Source organism: Delphinus delphis, chromosome 10, assembly GCF_949987515.2.
Source record: "Delphinus delphis chromosome 10, mDelDel1.2, whole genome shotgun sequence".
Classification (NCBI taxonomy): domain Eukaryota; kingdom Metazoa; phylum Chordata; class Mammalia; order Artiodactyla; family Delphinidae; genus Delphinus; species Delphinus delphis.
In genome coordinates, this window is record NC_082692.2 from 60461450 (window position 1) to 60483524 (window position 22075).

At 40.8% G+C, this 22075-nt stretch overlaps 1 long non-coding RNA gene across 1 annotated transcript in view; it reads left to right on the forward strand.

Moving 5' to 3' along the window:
- The window catches only part of LOC132432214 (uncharacterized), a 41101-nt gene extending 23993 nt beyond the window's left edge, over nt 1-17108 (forward strand). The window contains exon 4 of the long non-coding RNA XR_009520862.1: nt 16979-17108. This is a non-coding gene — a long non-coding RNA (uncharacterized lncRNA). The remainder of the gene's footprint in view (nt 1-16978) is intronic.
- Nucleotides 17109-22075: the final 4967 nt, after the last annotated feature.

The window sequence follows — 22075 nt, forward strand, 5'->3', positions numbered from 1 at the left end:
ATAGGTCCTTCTTCTTGGCTCAGCAAAGGACTTACACCCCTGACACAATCAGAGATGATTTTTTAGGTACCAAGCTTGAGACCTGAGAGTTATCATGGGAGATGGAGGAGTAGAAGGACGCGTGTACCCTTCTCAATCTGTTCTTCCTGGAATCTTCTCTTTGGGTTCTTAACTCATATCTCATGCACCAGCTACACTAAGTTCCTTGCAGTCCCTAAAAATGAAGACTTCCTTCAAAACTCTACCTCAATCTGTCTTCCTCTCTGAGAGCCTCCCTCATCTTATTTTTTTCACGGAAGGTTGACCAAATGAGACAGCCCTCTGAGCCTCCATGACACTTGGGACAAAACTGTATAAGAGCTTCTCTCTGTCTGTGTGTGGTCATTCTTGGTGCATTAACAGATGTGTGTGAATGGCTTCCTGTTATTGAGTAACTTTTCTTTTATTGGATGTTCAATTCATTATGTAGTTAAGATTCTGTTAGATTGTTCTGATGATTTAAAGGTTAAGAAAACTCTGGATGAAAAGATCCTAGGTGTACAGCAGAGAGTCACGAAAGGGTCATGTTGGCCAACAGCAGACTGGGCAGACGAGTCCTGAGAGGGAGCCAGGAGTACTCTTCCAAGTCGCTCTGTTCCTTTCGATGCTAGACTGGCAGTATCTCAGCCTGTGCAAGCTGGAAGGCCCCGTAACTCCTGCACTGTTTTTGTTCATTGCCCTTCTGTTTTCTCTTGCAATTTAGTAGATTTTAAGGTAACTCTTGGGACTTCCCTGGCGGGCCAGTGGTTAAGACTCTGTGCTTCCAATGCAGGGGGTGTGGGTTCAATCCCTGGTCAGGGAACTAAGATCCCACATGCTGCATGTCTCAGCCTTAAGACAAAAAGAAAAGTAACTCTCTTTTCCTGATTATAAAAATAATACATTTTTATGGTCTTGTAGTACATGCTGGGTTGTTTGGCATCAACCCTGTTGACACCTGTTGTCCTGGTGTATTATTAATAGCACTGACTTTCACTCTCAGAAATTCCCCTGTTTGAACTGTGACTTACATTGCCATCCTCCTGGTTGTACAGGATTTGGAGTGTACACAAATTGTTGTGTGTACATCTGATTACTGTAGCATAATTTCCAAAAGGTAAAACTTCTGAGTCAAAGGTTACGAAGGAATTTCAGGCCTTTGCTACATTATGCCACTTTACTCTCCAGAAAAGTGGCAACCAGTTACACTCCAACTGGCAGTTCATGAGAGCCTATGATATTGCTAGATCAGAGTTCGGTTATTAAAATCAATAACCTCAATACCAACACCAATGGAACAACTTCAGAAACCAAGAGGTTTCTGTTGACTCCCAATTAAGATGGGAAAATTAGCAACTTACACTTTTTCCCACCTCTGTCCCCATTTCTCATTTGCAAGTCTCCTCTGAGCTATGTTTCTGCCTTAAAGATAAATTATTTTTTACATTATTCATCTTTTCATTTAAGAACTATACAAATACATTATGTTTATAATCAATGTTACTATAATTATTTAGAATATGATGTGTATATTTGATTGTATATTAAATGTATTAATATATATTTATATAATATATTAATTATATAGCATACATATATATATATTTATATATAATAATTCATATTTTTAAAATATTTATTTTATTATTTATTTTGTCTGTGCCAGGTCTTAGTTGTGGCACTATAATAATATATTTATTTATTTAAAAAATATTTATTTATTTTTTGGCTGCGTCAGGTCTTAGTTGGGGCATGTGGGATCTATCATTGCAGCGTGTGGGCTCTTCGTTGCAGCACACAGGCTTCTCTCTAGTTGTGGTGCGTAGGCTCCAGAGCGTGCAGGCTCATTAGTTGTGGCACATGGGATCTCTAGTTGTGACACGCGGGCTCCAGGGCGCATGGGATCAGTAGTTGTGGTACGTGGGCTCCATAGTTGCGGGACACAGGCTCTCTAGTTGTGGCACATGGGCTCAATAGTGTGACACGCAGCCTTAGTTGCCCCACAGCATGTGGGACCTTAGTTCCCTGACCAGGGGTTGAACTGGCATCCCCTGAATTGCAAGACTGATTCTTAACCACTGGACCACCAGGGAAGTCCCTATAATAATATATTTAAACGGAGCCAAGGTTTCCTGTGCCCTTTAATGCCACAGCTTCTCGATTTGTGAGTTCTCATCCTTTTGCTCCCTTGCCTTTCTCCCTCTTCCTCTGAGAGGGCTGGGTTATATCCTGAAGTAAATTCTTTAGCTGGGAGCATTAGTTTTAGGTTTCCTGGCATATTTGATCACATCTTCCTCGGGTCTTCTGTAGTGGATGACCTTGGTCAGGGTGGAGTCACAGATTTCCAGTTTTCTTCCCAATCAGCCTTAAATGTATAAAATGGAGCTCTTGGGGAAGCCAGGCTATTGGGGAACCAATACATTTATTGGGATACAAATTACTGGTATCATAATAGAACCTCACCTACTATTTCTTTTCCACTTTTCCTGTTTTTCAACAGGGTACTCCTTTGGATGGAGTTCCACAATCTTGGGGAATTGTGTCTTTTCATATCTGCTCTTGACATGCAGCCGTTGCTGAATCCCATAATTATTCAACTAGGGAGGTGTTGAGGGCTGATTTGGATCTTCAGCTGTGTGTCCTGGAACTATCAGACCACAACGGACTGCAAAGTCCTAACACATTTGAGTTGGAATAGGGGCTTTAAGTCTTTAGTCCTTCCCCTCCAGGTGTCAAAGACACTCACTTAGGTTAGGTCCTTGAATAGCCCATGAGTAGAGATGGAAGATCAGTAGGTAAATCCTGTGACCTAATGCCTTTGGAATTTCTTTGCTCTTCAGATTTGTCTAAGTCAGAGTTTTAGATTATTTTTGACCCACATTCATATACATTCGCATGACTCTCACTTGTGCCTTTTCAGCATAGATCTCTGAATCCATTCACATGCCAGAGGACATGCCAGTATTTGCACAAGGCTGACTAGTGCTAGGCTACAACTCCTAGGTGTGTATCCACAAATATATCATAATTTAACAAATCATACATAAAAGACCAAAAAAATAAGCAAAGAGCGTATGCTCAACACTCCCCATGTCATTTTAAATTCCATTATACCTTCCTGTTGTGTAGCTGACACTTGATGTAGAATTCTTGGCGCACAGTCTTGTCTCTTCTGAATTCTGTTCTCTCTGAGGCTGCTCTAGATCATTTTCCTCTGTAAATGTACCCATGCCAGCATGTAAAGGTTGGTGATGGCTCCAAGGTTACTATCCCTCATTCTCCTGGAATCTATGGATCCCTTCACTTTCCAGGTGCAGGTCATCTTTTTATCTCAGAAAATTTGCTTTATTCATCCTTTCCTTCTGAATGCTCTGTGATTTTTGTCATCAAGCCTGTACTGCACGTCCCTGATACAGTTTCCTGCACTGTCAATTCTACTTCTTGCTGCTTCTACTTTGAATTTTTAGTTTTGAGACAGTTTTAGGTTTCTCTGCCCTCCCTTTATTTTATTCTGCTCATTACTTTTACATCCCATTCTGTTGCTTTATTCATTCTTTGAAGTGTAGTGTCTCTTCTTTAACTTCTATTTTATTGAGTGCCAGTTCTCTTTGACTTCTTTTTCCAATGTGAGTTTATATTAGAAAAGGTTCTGGTTACGACTGATGGAAATCCAACTCAAAGCAGTTTAAGGACAAATGAGAAATGTGTTGGGTCACATAACCACTCTAAGAGAAGCAGGGCTGGAGCTGGGTTTAGGGGCGTCTGGAGTTGAGGACACAATCCATCAGCACCCTCTCTGGCTCTTGCCTGTACTTATCTCACTGTATTAGTTTCCTTCTCTCCCAGTGTATACCTGGTCCCTACAGGCTCTCAGCCAAACACCCCATTATCACGGAATAAAAAACAATTTCCCTCTAGCTAGAGTAAAAAACTTGCTGAGGAAACAGCCTGGTTACATTCATACCCCTACACCAATGAGTGTCACCAAATGATAAAGAACAGATTGGCCCACCCTGGGCCATGGCTCTGCCTCTGTGATCAGGGGTGTGGGGTCTGTTACAATAACCCATATACTTTCTCCATCTTTCTTTTGCAAACTATTTTGCCCTTAGTTTTGTTGTAGATATTCCTGCTTCTCACTCAATTTAGAAGTCAAGTGGACAATTCTAACGGGGCTTGCTTTTGCCCAATAATAATGTGAATGGATTCTTCTTAATCATGTTTTTGCCTACCTTGTCCAAACCTCTTTGTATATTGATATTGATGGTTGGGACTCTCTGTTCAATTGATTGGTTGTATATCAGTTGGTGAGTATAGGGGATTGGAAGAGGGAGTGTGTAAAGGGAAGGATTTCCATGTGGTGAGTGCTTCCATGTGCCCATGGGTGAAGGCCAGCTGCTACTGTTACCTTTGAGACTTTCCAGTGAATGAGTAAGCCATCAAATGAGAAACTCTCATTGGGTGAATACAGATGTAATCTAGTCTTAGGCCTCAGTGAGGTGTTCTGTACTATACAGAACCCAGCAATGTGAATATAGGGCAGTCTGATTGTTCTGTCTTTTCAAGATTGTAGCAATATTTTTAACACCTTTATTGAGGTATAATTTACATACCATCGCATTCATCGATTTTATGTGTACAGTGATTTTTAGTAAATTTACAGAGTTCTGCAAACATCACCACAATCCAGTCTTAGAATATCCCTATCACCACCCAAAATCTCTCCTGCCCATTTGCAAGCAGTCCCTGTTCTCATCCCCTAGCCACGAGCAACACTAATCTGCTTTCTTTCTCCATGGAGTCATTTCTGGACATTTCATGTAAATGGGATCAGAATATGTGGTCTTTTCTATTTGGCTTCTTTCAGTGATAGAATTTTTTTTTAGGTTTATTCATGTGGCAGCCCGTATCAGAAGTTAGGTCCACTTTATGCTGAACAGTATCCCCTCATATGGGTTTTTTTTGTTTTTTGTTTTTTTTAACATCTTTATTGGAGTATAATTGCTTTACAATGGTGTCTTAGTTTCTGCTTTATAACAAAGTGAATCAGTTATACATATACATATGTTCCCATATCTCTTCCCTCTTACATCTCCCTCCCTCCCACCCTCCCTATCCCACCCCTCCAGGCGGTCACAAAGCACTGAGCTTATCTGCCTGTGCTATGCGGCTGCTTCCCACTAGCTATCTACCTTACGTTTGGTAGTGTATATATGTCCATGCCTCTCTCTCGCTTTGTCACAGCTTACCCTTCCCCCTCCCCATATCCTCAAGTCCATTCTCTAGTAGGTCTATGTCTTTATTACTGTCTTACCCGTAGGTTCTTCATGACATTTTTTCCCCTTAAATTCCATATATATGTGTTAGCATACGGTATTTGTCTTTTCCTTTCTGACTGACTTCACTCTGTATGACAGACTCTAGGTCTATCCACCTCATTACAAATAGCTCAATTTCATTTCTTTTTATGGCTGAGTAATATTCCATTGTATATATGTGCCACTTCTTCTTTATCCATTCATCCGATGATGGACACTTAGGTTGTTTCCATCTCCGGGCTACTGTAAATAGAGCTGCAATGAACATTTTGGTACATGCCTCTTTTTGAATTATGGTTTTCTCAGGGTATATGCCCAGTAGTGGGATTGCTGGGTCATATGGTAGTTCTATTTGTAGTTTTTTAAGGAACCTCCATACTGTTCTCCATAGTGGTTGTATCAATTTACATTCCCACCAACAGTGCAAGAGGGTTCCCTTTTCTCCACACCCTCTCCAGCATTTATTGTTTCTAGATATTTTGATGATGGCCATTCTGACTGGTGTGAGATGATATTTCATTGTAGTTTTGATTTGCATTTCTCCAATGATTAATGAAGTTGAGCATTCTTTCATGTGTTTGTTGGCAGTCTGTATATCTTCTTTGGAGAAATGTCTATTTAAGTCTTCTGCCCATTTTTGGATTGGGTTGTTTTTTTTTTGTTATTGAGCTGCATGAGCTGCTTGTAAATTTTGGAAAGTAATCCTTTGTCAGTTGCTTCATTTGCAAATATGTTCTCCCATTCTGAGGGTTCTCTTTTGGTCTTGTTTATGGTTTCCTTTGCTGTGCAAAAGCTTTGAAGTTTCATTAGGTCCCATTTGTTTATTTTTGTTTTTATTTCCATTTCCTGGGAGGTGGGTCAGAAAGGATCTTGCTGTGATTTATGTCATAGAGTGTTCTGCCTATGTTTTCCTCTAAGAGTTTGATAGTTTCTGGCCTTACATTTAGGTCTTTAATCCATTTTGAGCTTATTTTTGTGTATGGTGTTAGGGAGTGATCTAATCTCATACTTTTACATGTACCGGTCCAGTTTTCCCAGCACCACTTATTGAAGAGTCTATCCTATCTCCACTGTACATTCCTGCCTCCTTTATCAAAGATAAGGTGCCCATATGTGCGTGGGTTTATCTCTGGGCTTTGTATCCTGTTCCATTGATCTATCTTTCTGTTTTTGTGCCAGTACCATACTGTCTTGATTACTGTAGCTTTGTAGTATAGTCTGAAGTCAGGGAGCCTGATTCCTCCAGCTCCATTTTTCGTTTTCAAGATTGCTTTGGCTATTCGGGGTTTTTTGTGTTTCCATACAAATTGTGAAATTTTTTGTTCTAGTTCTAGGAAAACTACCAGTTGTAATTTGATAGGGATTGCATTGAATCTGTAGATTGCTTTGGGTAGTAGAGTCATTTTCACAATGTTGATTCTTCTAATCCAAGAACATGGTATATCTCTCCATCTCTCTGTATCGTCATTAATGTCTTTCATCAGTGTCTTATAGTCTTCTGCATACAGGTCTTTTGTCTCCTTAGGTAGGTTTATTCCTAGGTATTTTATTCTTTTTGTTGCAATGGTAAATGGGAGTGTTTCCTTAATTTCTCTTTCAGATTTTTCGTCATTAGTATAAAGGAATGCCAGAGATTTCTGTGCATTAATTTTGTATCCTGCTACTTTACCAAATTCATTGATTAGCTCTAGTAGTTTTCTGGTAGCATCTTTAGGATTCTCTATGTATAGTATCATGTCATCTGCAAACAGTGACAGCTTTACTTCTTCTTTTCCGATTTGGATTCCTTTTATTTCCTTTTCTTCTCTGATTGCTGTGGCTCAAACTTCCAAAACTATGTTGAATAAGAGTGGTGAGAGTGGGCAACCTTGTCTTGTTCCTGATCTTAGTGGAAATGCTTTCAGTTTTTCACCATTGAGGACGATGTTGGCTGTGGGTTTGTCATATATGGCCTTTATTATGTTGAGGAAAGTTCCCTCTATGCCTACTTTCTGCAGGGTTTTTATCATAAATGGGTGTTGAATTTTGTCAAAAGCTTTCTCTGCATCTATTGAGATGATCATATGGTTTTTCTCCTTCAATTTGTTAATATGGTTTATCACATCGAATGTTTTGCATATATTGAAGACTCCTTGCATTCCTGGAATAAACCCCACTTGATCATGTTGTATGATCCTTTTATTGTGCTGTTGGATTCTGTTTGCTAGTATTTTGTTGAGGATTTTTGCATCTATGTTCATCAGTGATATTGGCCTGTAGTTTTCTTTCTTTGTGACATCCTTTTCTGGTTTTGGTATCAAGGTGATGGTGGCCTCGTAGAATGAGTTTGGGAGTGTTCCTCCCTCTGCTATATTTTGGAAGAGTTTGAGAAGGATACGTGTTAGCTCTTTTCTAAATGTTTGATAGAATTCGCCTGTGAAGCCATCTGGTCCTGGGCTTTTGTTTGTTGGAAGATTTTTAATCACAGTTTCAATTTCAGTGCTTGTGATTGGTCTGTTTATATTTTCTATTTCTTCCTGATTCAGTTTTGGCAGGTTATGCATTTGTAAGAATTTGTCCCTTTCTTCCAGGTTGTCCATTTTACTGGCATAGAGTTGCTTGTAGTAATCTTTCATGAACTTTTGTATTTCTGCAGTGTCAGTTGTTATTTCTCCTTTTTCATTTCTAATTCTATTGATTTGAGTCTTCTCCCTTTTCTTCTTGATGAGACTGGCTAATGGTTTATCAATTTTGTTTATCTTCTCAAAGAACCAGCTTTTAGTTCTATTGATCTTTGCTATCGTTTCCTTCATTTCTTTTTCATTTATTTCTGATCTGATTTTTATGATTTCTTTCCTTCTGCTAACTTTGGGGTTTTTTTGTTCTTCTTTCTCTAATTGCTTTAGATGCAAGGTTAGGTTGTTTATTCGAGATGTTTCCTGTTTCTTAAGGTAGGATTGTATTGCTATAAACTTCCCTCTTAGAACTGCTTTTGCTGCATCCCATAGATTTTGGGTCGTCGTGTCACCATTGTCATTTGTTTCTAGGTATTTTTTTAATTTCCTCTTTGATTTCTTCAGTGATCACTTCGTTATTAAGTAGTGTATTGTTTAGCCTCCATGTGTTTGTATTTTTTACAGATCTTTTCCTGTAATTGATATCTAGTCTCACAGCGTTGTGGTCGGAAAAGATACTTGAAACAATTTCAATTTTCTTAAATTTACCAAGGCTTGGCTTGTGACCCAAGATATGATCTATCCTGGAGAATGTTCCATGAGCACTTGAGAAAAATGTGTATTCTGTTGTTTTTGGATGGAATGTCCTATAAATATCAATTAAGTCCATCTTGTTTAATATATCATTTAAAGCTTGTGTTTCTTTATTTATTTTCATTTTGGATGATCTGTCCATCAGTGAAAGTAGGGTGTTAAAGTCCCCTACTATGAATGTGTTACTGTCGATTTCCCCTTTTATGGCTGTTAGTATTTGCCTTATGTATTGAGGTGCTCCTATGTTGGGTGCATAAATATTTATAATTGTTATATCTTCTTCTTGGATCGATCCCTTGATCATTATGTAGTGTCCTTCTTTGTCTCTTCTAATAGTCTTTATTTTAAAGTCTATTTTGTCTGATATGAGAATTGCTACTCCAGCTTTCTTTTGGTTTCCATTTGCATGGAATATCTTTTTCCATCCCCTTACTTTCAGTCTGTATGTGTCTCTAGGTCTGAAGTGGGTCTCTTGTAGACAGCAAATATATGGGTCTTGTTTTTGTATCCATTCAGCCAATATGTGTCTTTTGGTGGGAGCATTTAGTCCATTTACATTTAAGGTAATTATCAATATGTATGTTCCTATTCCCATTTTCTTAATTGTTTTGGGTTCATTATTGTAGGTTTTTTCCTTCTCTTGTGTTTCTTCTCTAGAGAAGTTCCTTTAGCAGTTGTTGTAAAGCTGGTTTGGTGGTGCTGAACTCTCTCAGCTTTTGCTTGTCTGTAAAGGTTTTAATTTCTCCATCAAATCTGAATGAGATCCTTGCTGGGTAGAGTAATCTTGGTTGTAGGTTTTTCTCCTTCATCACTTTAAATATGTCTTGCCACTCCCTTCTGGCTTGCAGAGTTTCTGCTGAAAGATCAGCTGTTTACCTTATGGGGATTCCCTTGTGTGTTACTTGTTGTTTTTCCCTTGCTGCTTTTAATATGTTTTCTTTGTATTTAATTTTTGATAGTTTGATTAATATGTGTCTTGGCGTGTTTCTCCTTGGATTTATCCTGTATGGGACTCTCTGTGCTTCCTGGACTTGATTAACTATTTCCTTTCCCATATTAGGGAAGTTTTCAACTATAATCTCTTCAAATATTTTCTCAGTCCCTTTCTTTTTCTCTTCTTCTTCTGGAACCCCTATAATTCGAATGTTGGTGCGTTTAGTGTTGTCCCAGAGGTCTCTGAGACTGTCCTCAGTTCTTTTCATTCTTTTTTCTTTATTCTGCTCTGCAGTAGTTATTTCCACTATTTTATCTTCCAGGTCACTTATCCGTTCTTCTGCCTCAGTTATTCTGCTATTGATCCCATCTAGAGTATTTTTCATTTCATTTATTGTGTTGTTCATCGTTGTTTGTTTCATCTTTAGTTCTTCTAGGTCCTTGTTAAATGTTTCTTGCACTTTGTCCATTCTATTTCCAAGATTTTGGATCATCTTTATTATCATTATTCTGAATTCTTTTTCAGGTAGACTGCCTATTTCCTCTTCATTTGTTAGGCCTGGTGGGTTTTTACCTTGCTCCTTCATCTGCTGCGTGTTTTTCTGTCTTCTCATTTTGCTTATCTTACTGTGTTTGGGGTCTCCTTTTTGCAGGCTGCAGGTTCGTAGTTCCCCTTATTTTTGGTGTCTGTCCCCAGTGGCTACAGTTGGTTCAGTGGGTTGTGTAGGCTTCCTGGTGGAGGGGACTAGTGCCTGTGTTCTGGTGGATGAGGCTGGATCTTGTCTTTCTGGTGGGCAGGTCCACGTCTGGTGGTGTGTTTTGGGGTGTCTCTGGACTTATTATGATTTTAGGCAGCCTCTCTGCTAATGGTGGGGTTGTGTTCCTGTCTTGCTAGTTGTTTGGCATAGGATGTCCAGCACTGTAGCTTGCTGATCGTTGAGTGAAGCTGGGTGCTGGTGTTGAGATGGAGATCTCTGGGAGATTTTCACTGTTTGATATTATGTGGAGCTGGGAGGTCTCTTGTGGACCAGTGTCCTGAAGTTGGCTCTCCCACCTCAGAGGCACAGCACTGACTCCTGGCTGCAGCACCAAAAGCCTTTCATCCACACGGCTCAGAATAAAAGGGAGAAAAAGTAGAAAGAAAGAATTAGTAGAAGTAGAACAAAGAAACAAAGAAAGGAGGGAGGGAGGGAAGGAGGGAGCAAGGAAGGAAGGAAGGAGGGAAGGAAGGAAAAAAGAAAGAAAGAAGATAAAGTAAAATAAAATACAGTAAGATAAAATATAATAAAGTTATTAAAATAAAAAAGTAATTATTAAGAAAAAAAAACGGACGTATAGAACCCTAGGACAAATGGTGGAAGCAAAGCTATACAGACAAAATCTCACACAGAAGCATACACATACACACTCACAAAAAGAGGAAAAGGGGAAAAAATCATCAGTCTTGCTCTCAAAGGCCACCTCCTCAATTTGGAATGATTCGTTGTCTATTCAAGTATTCCACAGATGCAGGGTATATCAAGTTGATTGTGGAGCTTTAATCCGCTGCTTCTGAGGCTGCTGGGAGAGATTTCCCTTTCTCTTCTTTGTTCTCACAGCTCCTGAGGCTCAGCTTTGGATTTGGCCCCGCCTCTGCATGTAAGTCGCCGCCGGAGGGCGTCTGTTCTTCGCTCAGACAGGACGGGGTTAAAGGAGCCGCTGATTCGGGGGCTCTGGCTCACTCAGGTCGGGGAAAGGGAGGGGCACGGAGTGCGGGGCGAGCCTGCGGCGGCAGAGGCCGGCGTGACGTTGCACCAGCCTGAGGCGCGCCGTGCGTTCTCCCGAGGGAGTTGTCCCTGGATCCCGGGACCCTGGCAGTGGAGGCCTGCACAGGCTCCCCGGAAGCGGGGTGTGGATAGTAACCTGTGCTCACACACAGGCTTCTTGGTGGGGGCAGCAGCAGCCTTAGCGTCTCATGCCCGTCTCTGGGGTCCGCGCTTTTAGCCGCGGCTCGCGCCCGTCTCTGGAGCTCCTTTAAGCAGCGCTCTGAATCCCCTCTCCTCACGCACCAGGAAACAAAGAGGGAAGAAAAAGTCTCTTGCCTCTTCGGCAGGTCCAGACTTTTCCCCGAACTCCCTCCCGGCCAGCCGTGGCGCACTAACCCCCTGCAGGATGTGTTCACGCTGCCAACCCCAGTCCTCTCCCTGCGCTCCGACCGAAGCCCAAGCCTCAGCTCCCAGCCCTGCCTGCCCCGGCGGGTGAGCAGACAAGCCTCTCGGGCTGGTGAGTGCCGGTCGGCCCTGATCCTCTGTGCGGGAATCTTTCCGCTTTCCCCTCCGCACCCCAGTTGCTGTGCTCTCCTCCGCGTCTCCGAAGCTTTCCCCCTCCGCCACCCGCAGCCTCCGCCCGCGAAGGGGCTTCCTAGTGTGTGGAAACCTCCTTCACAGCTCCCTCCCACTGGTGCAGATCACGTCCCTATCCTTTTGTCTCTGTTTTTTCTTTTGCCCTACCCAGGTAGGTGGGGAGTTTCTTGCCTTTTGGGAGGTCTGAGGTCTTCTGCCAGCGTTCACTAGGTGTTCTGTAGGAGTTATTCCACGTATAGATGTATTTCTGGTGTATCTGTGGGGAGGAAGGTGATCTCCGCGTCTTACTCTTCCTCCATCTTCCCGGAAGCCTCCTCATATGGTTTTAACAGCCATCTCTTTTGAACCTTTAAGTGAGATACGTAATCTTACAAAGCTTGTTTTTCGGATTTATAGGGAGAATGAAATATTTTGACCAGGGGCTAGCCTGGATAGTGGCTGTAGGTGTCACCTGAGAACAGTCTTTCTCCTTTGCCCCTGATAGAGTTTGACACATGTCTGCTCAAAACAATCAGTGTTGACATTTGGACAGAACAAATACATTCATATGCCAATGCAGCTGCCATGGGTGGAGAGAGGGGACCAGGAAGAGAAGGATAGCAGGGGATTTGTACAATTCCTGGACTGGTGAGAACCAGCACCTCTTTAAAACACACACAGACGCACAGACACTCATAGACACACACACAAAACACGATACACACACAAAGACACACCCATGAAAAACACCAAAGGACCACACAAAAGCATTGGCTTTCGTCCAGCATTACTCACTCAGAATGCAGAGCATCTTGATTTCATTTAAGGTGAAAATAATAATATATTCTTTCTATTTCAAGATGGTTAAAGACAAGAAGGTACTGGTCTTCCTGGAGTTAACAAAGTTCAGATATTTACAAAGAATTAGATTTATGAACCAAGGATCTCAAAATATAGAAACCTTGGCATATAAGTCAACAGGAAAAAAGTACATTATTTGCATTACTTGTCTCCCTTGGTTGTTGCTTATATTTCTGAAATTACAGGGACAATAATCATGTTAAAGGAAGAGAAGACAGTAAGCATATCCCTCCCTATCTACCTAGCTACCTATCTATCTTCCATCTACCTATCTCTTCCCTACTTTTAAGACTTGTGTGTTAGTTCATATATTCATTCACTTATTTATTTAAAATTTTCCCTTTTTAGACAGATTTCAATTTTCTGAATAATATTTCCCTTTTTGCGGGTATTTGGATTGTTTACCATTTTCTGAACCAAACTTATAATTAGCATCCTTGTACATATACCCTTGTGCATGAGTGAGAGCATTTCTCTAGAATGTATTCCCAATTGTTGAATTGTTCAATAAAGAATATCCCAAGTTAAAATCTTGATAGATGTTGCCACATTGCTGTCTAAAAATGCATCAGTTTACATTCCCATGGTTTCATAGCTCTATAAATTTACTAAAAACCACTGAATTGTGCACTTTAACAGGTAAACTTTATGTTTGTAAATTTCATAGCAATAAAGCAGTTCAAAAATACGTAGGTAATTTTTGCTAATTTTGTCATCTGATAAACTTTAAAAAAACTTAAATACTTTGAGGATTTTGATGAACATTGATTTTGCTTTGCATTGGCTTAAATCATGGATTAATTTGGAAAGAACAGTTAACTTTACATTATTGAGTTGTCCCATCAGGGTCATGATAGTCTGTGTCTTTTGGATAATTGAATAGTTTCCTTCATATGAGTCTTGCACATGTTCTGAGTGTCATTTGTTTTTGTTATAGTTTTTGTGTGTGTGTGTGTGAATCAGTCTTTTTCTCTATTACATTTTCTGATGTATAGAAAATGATAGCATTTTTAGATTGTTGATTATGTTTCTGGCTACCTTACTGAATTCTCTTATTGGTTAAAATAGTTTTTCATTTGATTCTCTTGAAATAAGCACATAGTCATATCATCTACATATAGAGTTTAATCTTTTCAGAAAAACACTTATATCTCTTATCCCTATGTCTTGTATTATCATAGTGACAAAGGTCTATATTATAATTTTGTGTGTTAAATGAGAGAGCAGGCCTCTCTCTCTTGTTCCTTCTCCTTTACATATAATACTTGATCAAGGTACTTTCTTAAGCAAAAGTAGTTTCTGTGTATCCCCCATTGTGAAAATAATTTTTTCCCTTTGCAACTGAGTAGTTTGCAGGGAGACAATTTGAAACCATTTGAATATTCTGTTTCCCAAGAACTTTTCCCTTAATGATGTTCATATCCATTCATAGTTCTTGGCTGAATCAGTTATTACAGTGAGGTTGCAAAATGGTATTTCCACAACCCCCAGCCCCCAATTCTATTTTTCCTTCTACATCTATTAGCCAGTCTTCTTTTGTAAAGAAGAGGTTCCCTCCCATGTCTCTATTTTTGGCTATCACTGTAGACTCACGGATTCTTTTCTAATTCAGTGTGTTCCAATCCATTACGTACTGTCATTATTCTATTTGGTACTCAGATTGTCCCGTATTTGGCCAAGTACGTGCCTTTGAGTTAGCTCTCACGTTATTTTAGCATGGCTATCAGTCTTTGAGCACTTTCTTGCTTTCTGGAACAACATAATGTTCAAAGCTCACCTTGTACTTTCCTAGCCCCAGTCGTGGAATCAGCCAGTTCTCCAAGGAATTCTGGTTTCTTTTATTAGATGTTTAGTTTATTTAGAAACTAAAGTCTGGGCATTGGATGTACTCATTGCTATTGCTGTGTCATAGCTTCTAGACTCCCAGTAGACGGAGCTGGGAAATATATGTTTGTACATGTAAATGTACACACATCTATCACCTATCTATCACTATGTTAGAAACCATGAGTTTATGCTGATATTTTCAATTCCAATCCAGAACCACCAATTTGATTTTAGCTTCCCCATCCTTAATATATTTACTTATTTTCTCAGTCTTAGAATGTATAAACAGTTGTTTTAGAATTGCTGACACACCACACTGTGGGACTGGGTTCTTACTAACTAGAGCTCAGTGTTTGTTTAAAGTTCTTTTTTAGTTTAGTCTGAGGATGTATAGTCAAAATACTGTGTTCAAAGTCACATGGGTCAGTTCTTTTTCTTTTCCCTTTCAGTTTGGTTATGTTGTTTGTTTGAAGTATAGTTAAATACATTTGGTTTTGTTTGTATTTCAATTTAAGGTTTCCCTCCTCACGCTTGTTGAGTTTTAAACTTTTTGTTTATATAAAAACACGACCGTGGTTCCAAAAGTCAAAACTATATAAAACCCAGATACTCAGAGGAGTGTCAATTCATGTCCCCCAACCCTTCCACCCTTTTCCACACACCTCCTTTAGGTAAGCTATCTCATTTGTTTTTGGTTTTTCCTTCTTGTGTTTCCTTTTGCAAAAATAAACAGATGCTTATTTAGTGTCTTATTTCATTATTTCTCTCACACAAAAGAAGCATACTATATGTACACTTTTTGTTTCATTTGCTTTATTCATGTTAATAATATTCTACCACTACATTATTCATAGTAATTCCATTTTAAAAATGTAAAAGCATGGGTTCAGAGAGGTTAAGTAACTCTTCTAGGCTCATGAAGCCAACGAGTGGAGGAACTAGGAAAATTCACTAGCACCCTGATACCTTCCATCTTTCTTATGATCTTTTCTCTTTTGTTTGTAATTAGTTCGTATTTCTCAATATTTGCATTGACTGGCAAAAAGAATATTTTCCTTTTTCTTTTTGGAAATATTACTGCTTCCCAGGAAGCAATCCCAGCTTTGTTCAGACAGGTTGATGATATGTTTAATGGGCATTTGGAATAACTCTAATATTTCCTGTTGTGGCAACGCTTACTTTCAAAAAAAATTTTTTTGAGAGTTGAAGATAGTCTGCATGATTATTTCCTTCCTTTCCATCCCACACTCCTTCTGTTTATTCCTACTTTAGGCTTCCCAGCTGAGACACATATTGCCTTCAAAATCTTTACAGTTTAATGTATTAGGGAGTTGACAGTTATGACTCAAATCACAGCAAAGGAAGCTATTATATGGTTTCTCCTTTTTTTTTTTTCCTCATAGCAGAGAAAATACATTGTTTGCTCTGATTACAGAAAGGGACACAGGTGGCAGCACTGTATTTTACTAATATGCAGATTCATCTAAAATATCCATCAATCACAGAAATAGTTTGCAAAGGGGAGAGTGGCTCAGTTAACCCCAGGCTCCAGGTACCCACCTCTGAACACGGTCACCAGTGTTCCTGCCATGCAGCCCTTTAGCTGAGAGCTCACTGTTGCCTCCACTGTTTAGCTCAGAAGACCCGACTGTAGCAATGAAAAGCCACTGTGACTGTAAAGCTTAAATGAAGGAAATTGAAGGGAAATCTAGATCATAAAGAAAAATGCCTTCAAGGAAAAAATATAATCATTGATTTGTAAAATACAATGGATTCTCTTAAACTTTCCAATATGAAATTATATCATTAACACATAGTAATATTTTTGCCTGTGCCTTTCTGATATCTATACCTCGTGTTCTTTCTCTTGTCTAATTGTATTACATATTAGTTATATTACATGTCTTTGTTATATAACAACAGTGATGATGATTCTTAAATTTTTCCTGCCTGTAATATTTTGCCACTACTTATAAGTGAGATTATAAGTAATTATAAGGTCTACTCCTTCCTCCCTCCCTCCCTCCCTCCCTTCCTTCCTTCCTTCCTTCCTTGCTTGCTTCCTTCCTTGCTTCCTTCCTTCCTTCCTTCTTGCATGTGCTCTTTGTAGGTTTTTCTATCTGAGCTTTGTTGGCTTCAGAAAAAGAGTTTGGAAGTCATCGCTTTTTCTATGCTTCAGAGCGGTTTACTTGGGGACTAATAGTACCTCCCCTGTTTGAGTGAGAGCTGAGAGAAATACCGCATTGTAAAGATCTTAGATGAGTGGCCAGCATGTAGTAAGCATTCAACCAATATTAGCTATGACGGGACATGATTAGATATCAATTCCAGGCAGTTTTGTTTGTTTTTGGCATGAGTGACAAGTGCATCGTTATACAAGTCTCAAGAATCTGAATGACCTAGAGCTACAATTTCCCTTTCACCCCTGCCCCTTACTCTCCTGCCACCCCAGGTTTCCATCATCAAGAACTGCTGTCACAGTTGCAGAACCTCATGTGGCTACTTCACAATCAAGCTCCTCGGAGGAAGAGCAGAGGTGTAGAAAAGACAGGTGAGTCCTGGGAATAGGAGAGAAGAGGGAGGAAAAACAGAGAAAAGGGACTCACATGTTTGATAGAGGTCTCCATACAGACCAGTGTATAGCATTGAGAAAAAGTAAAAAATCTGTTTGTAATTTTCTCTGGGTTCTGTAATGTGCCTGTACTTGTCCACCTTCTTAGATGCTGTGTCCATGGGATCCATGGCTTCTTTCTCCTCTGATATCTTTTTACAGTTCTTTTCACCCATCCTTTAAATATATCTTTCTTCAGGGGACACCCCTAGAGTCTTCTCCTCTCACTTCAAATTATGTATACTCTTCTTTACTCCATTGGCTGTGTATGCTGGTTACTCACAAACTCATCCCCAGAATGGATCACTATACTGGGTAGGACCAGCTACAGAATTTGTGGGGCCCAGTGCAAAATATAAATGTGTGGTCCCTTGCTCTAAAATGATCATGAATTTCAAGATGGTGGCAACAGAACATTATGCCCAGCAAGGGGTTCTTCAGAGCACAGGGCCCTGTGTGACTGTATAGGTTGCACATCCATGAAGCCTGGTCTGCTACTGAGATAAAGACCAGAATATCAACTGTCTCCTGTGCACTTGCACTTGGTTGTCCCACAGGGCACATCTCCACTGAACATGCCCAAAACTCAGCTCCTGTCTATGCCTCCATCACTGCAAAAGCCCTGTTTCTCCTTTGTTTCTGGAAGCAGCAAATGGCACTGCATCCCCTTAAATAGCCAAGTCAGAAATCAAGAGTGTCATTCCTACCGCCTTGTTTTTCTCAGCCTCAGCAGCCCTGCTTTCAGGGGAGATTCGGTCTCCTTCACACTCTACGATTCAGGCTCCTCCTCCCCATCCTCACTGCATCTACCCTGGTTTCAGACACTCCTGACTCTCATGTAGATGACAGCCCCCAGCCGCGCCATCTTCTCAGCTATTCTCCCTGCCTCCAACGCATCTCCTTTGTAAATCTATTGTCCAGCCCATGATAAGAAAGATCATTCTATAACCTAAATTTGATCCTCTTACTTTCTAGTTTATAAACCATCAATGGTTTTCTGTTGCCTTAACATAACATTCAAGTTGTTTGGCTTGACAGATAAGGGTCCTCATGATCCAGTACTGCCCCTGCCCATAGCCAAGGCATGCTGGACCACAGGAAATTCCTTAACCCTTTCAGCAAAGAGCTACATTGCCGCATGAAATGGTTTCAGCCAGAGTACCATGTCTAGTATCCCCTAGAGTAAACCTTACTCTCTCAATCCCCTTTTCTAATTCTTCATGTTCTAAAGGTATACCACAGCCAGGGAATCTCTCTCTGGAGGTGGTAGTTAGCTATTTCTGATTGCTCTCCTTATATGGCTACTATTCCTGTTGAACAGGGAGGTGCTGGCTATAGTTCAACTCAGCTCATGCCCATAGTTAAATTTGATTATGAGAAGAGGCTAGGTTTCTGTAACATGTGGCTTTCGATGTCGGTAATTTTTATTTTTTTTTAAGATTTAAAACATTTTTATTTATTTTTAAAAATTTATTTATCTTTGGCTGCATTGGGTCTTCATTGCTGCCCAGGAGCTTTCTCTAGTTGCCACCAGCGGGGGCTGCTCTTCGTTGCGGTGCGCGGGCTTCTCATTGCAGTGGCTTCTCTTGTTGCGGAGCATGGGCTTTAGGCATGCAGGCTCAGTAGTTGTGGCGCACGTGCTTAGTTGCACCACAGTATGTGGGATCTTCCCAGACCAGGGATCAAACTCGTGTCCCCTGCATTGGCAGGTGGATTCTTAACCACTGCACCACCAGGGAAGTTCAGATGTCAAGTAAGTTTTAAATCACTGTCAATGACACCCATCTTTCTTTTGGAACAAGAAGTGATTTCCATACACCTGTTCTATTATCCAACAATTCCATGCCTAAATATTTACTCAAGAAAAGTAGAAATGCTCATGCTCAAAAGGACAGGAATTTTCGTACAATGGAATACCACCCAGCAATAAAAAGGACGTGCTACTGATACATGCAGAAACAAAGATAAATCTCAGTGAATTATGTTGAATGCAAAAAGCCAGACACAAAAAAGCATCCATTTATATGAAGCTAAGAACAGACCAAAGTAGTCTATGGTGAAAGAAATCAGAATAGTGGTTGCCTCTGGGAGAGGGGGATGTAGGGAATGTGTGGGAGGGGCATGAGGGAACTTCGCAGGTTGATATACACATATGTCAAAACTAATCAGGGACTTCACTGGTGGTGCAGTGGTTAAGAATCCGCCTGCCAATGCAGGGGACACAGGTTCGAGCCCTGATCGGGGAATCCCACATGCCGCGGAGAACCTAAGCCCGCGAGCCATGACTACTGAAGCCTGCGCGCCTAGAGCCTGTGCTTCGCAACAAGAGAAGCCACTGCAATGAGAGCACATGTTGAGGGACGTGTTAGACATACATGCTTTCCTTCCAGGGCCAGTCCTTGGGTTAGAACCCCAGGAATCCTAACAATCAAAAAAACCAGGAATCATCCTTCCATGGCTTGTTGGAGGTGTTCAGAGTTCCTCAACCTCATCTCCATCATATCTGTTAGCAATTCTCTTTATAAATCCCCCCAAACTGCAGCTTCCTCCCCCTACTCACCACCAACCATCAAAAAGGGAATGGAGTCCAGGAAAAGTGGGCAGGAGTGGAGACCTACCAAAAGAGCCCTGATATCCGCAAGTGCTAGGGGGCGTTTTCCTTCTAGTACAGTGCTCTAGCTGCTGAGGTTGCTGTGGTACTGGCCAGGGCAGGACGAGAGGATCTGCCTTTGGTCCAGGGAAACCACCTTCTGATGAAGACCTCCTAGACCACAAAAATGGTACTAGGTTCAGTCACAAAACCCACCTTCCACGTATCTTAGAAGAGAACATCACAATGGCTAAGTGGCTACGTAATGAGAGAATCCCCTCCAGCATTCACATAATCTTTTAATTAGAAACACTGTGTCTAGATGGAGCTTTTCTTGCTCAAAATCAAGAACTTGATTTTGTTGCTTTTTTTTTTTTTGGTAATTTTGGGGGGATTTTAAGCAAAACCACGTATTTAATCTGCCCTCCTGATGCAATCTTTTCTTCTTTTGAAGTAATATTTGCATCACTTTTGTGCAAGTTACTTTTTGCTTATGAATATTGTACCGCAGTGATAATTCTTCATGCTTATGAATGGAAAGGGGAGATCTTTAGTTTAACTAGAGGATGTTGTTTTGTAATATACTTGAAAAAACCAATTTCTACATATCAGAATAATGCCAGGGTGGTGCCTCCTTACAGATTACCAGCTTTGCACAACGAGCTTCTATTCCTAAGTTGTTCTGCTGCTCTTACTCCTTATAGCAAATGCTGTCTCTCCAAATACCAGTTAATACCTTGAAGAATGGTCTGTCCCTTCTTGTTTATATCTGTACAGGTTGTTGCTCTTGCTTTACAGAGCCATTAAGTGGGTCTTTCTTTGGACCAAAATGAGTTCAAGAATGACTAAACCTTCTGTGCATTGTCATCTGTTTACAGAGACCATCTGTCTTTATTTTATTTCTACACAGTTGCAATTACATTAAGCACTTTCCAAGCTCCAGAGATGGGCATTCTTAAGGTCTTGGTTGTTGTCTCTTTCACTGAAAGTGGCCCTGATGGAACTGAACCGAGAGGTGTGAATGAAGAGGAGGGACAGGAAAGCTTTGGGTCATGCTATTAGCAAACTAGGGGGCCCCTGCCTGTGCCTGGTGCTGCCCTCCTTCTCAGGATACAAAATGAGTGGGTCAGGGTTCCAGCTCACAAGGAGCTCCTGCTGTCAGTGTGGAGACGGACACTGACAATAAAACATGTTAACATACCTAAGGACTACAGCAGAGGTATGAATACAGAGAGGGGGAAAGCCACAGCTTTCCCTCCAGCAAGGGCTCCAGCAAGTCCTGAAGAAAGGCGACAGAAGGAAAACATCACCTACTTCCCAGTTGCACTTGCTACACATACACATGAGGAAGAGTCACCTTGATTCTGCAAAGTTCCTATGGTAGATGCCGTTGGTGCCCAGATCCCCTTTATCTGGCAGTTGCACCTGTCACCAGCTTCTGTGAGTGTTAGACAGCTGCCTCTGTATCCTGAGATTTGCCCTTGGTCTGTTGGGAATCACTTTTTGGAAATGCCTGGGATATTATGCCCTTCCCATCAATGACCCACAGCCCATCACTGACTGATGCAAAGTACAAAAGGCTGTCCCCCTTGCTTCAAGGAAGGAATACCCTGATATAACTCATGCTCCAGAGCTCTTTGTGGGATCAGGCTGAGGTTAGACTTCAGCTGAACTCACACTTTGACTCCCACTCTCTTTCCCTCTCCTGCCTGATTTCCTTATTCTTAGGGAAATTGAAAAGAGCCCCTCAATCATTTGCTCAGCAGTCCGTTTCAGGCTCTGCTTTTAGAGAATCTACACAAGACCGTTTCCTGTGTTTATTGTCAGCTTCTTGGTTGTATGGCTCTCAAGAAAAAAAAAAAAATCATGGAGCAAGGACAAAATGGAAGGAAGGAGCAGAGTCAGGGAATACTCTTATCAAGGTATTTCTCAGCTCCATACCCCTTTTCTAAATGAAAAGACCACTATTCTAAGGAGAAAGCCTGTATGGAAGGAGGATATGGGAGGGAGAGCACACAAACAGAAGGCTGGCCTCCTCCAAGAATCTTGGAGGCCCTCAGTCTGTCTTAGAAGTGAAATCGTAAATTGATTAAAGTTGAAAGTGCAATCACTTAGATATCTGAGGTCTTGAAATTCACCTTTATGGCAATAAAAAAATGCTGGAGGAAACCGAATTTGTAATCATTTTGCTTATGGTGCTCTTTGGCTTTACCTTCTAATATTTACAAAGGATTTAAATGGACCCGGGAGACCATCCTGAGTGCCACATAGGCCAAAGCCCTCCGTCACTGTGGCATCTGAGGCTTGCTCCAGGGATTACCTGGAACAGGAGTTATACTTTCTAAGGG